This window comes from Plasmopara halstedii, assembly GCF_900000015.1.
Source record: "Plasmopara halstedii genome assembly, contig: Scaffold_323, whole genome shotgun sequence".
NCBI lineage: Eukaryota > Oomycota > Peronosporomycetes > Peronosporales > Peronosporaceae > Plasmopara > Plasmopara halstedii.
The window spans coordinates 660,795-661,142 of NW_020187244.1; positions in this window are offsets into that span (position 1 = coordinate 660,795).

The following is a 348-nucleotide window of genomic DNA, read 5'->3' on the forward strand; positions in this document are numbered from 1 at the left end:
CGTGCCACTCCACGCGCATTTGAAGGACCGTGCCCAAAATGCCTCGGACTGTGCCCGACACGATACTCGAGCAGCGCTCAGTGGTCTACGTGCCACTTCACGTGCATCACGGGGGTCTCGCCCTCGATGCGTCGGCCCTTGGCCGACCTAGTCACGCAATACATGCAGCGACTGCTCCGTGTTGTGATACTTTGTGCATCGTATCTGCGGCCCCGACAAGCGCATCTAGAAGTTCTAATAGGTTATGAGCCCAAGCTCGATGGACAAGGTCGGTAAATTTGATGGTACTTGTTACCAAATGTGGGCATACAAAATGCGTATGTTCCTCACCGCAAAGGGTTTGTGGAG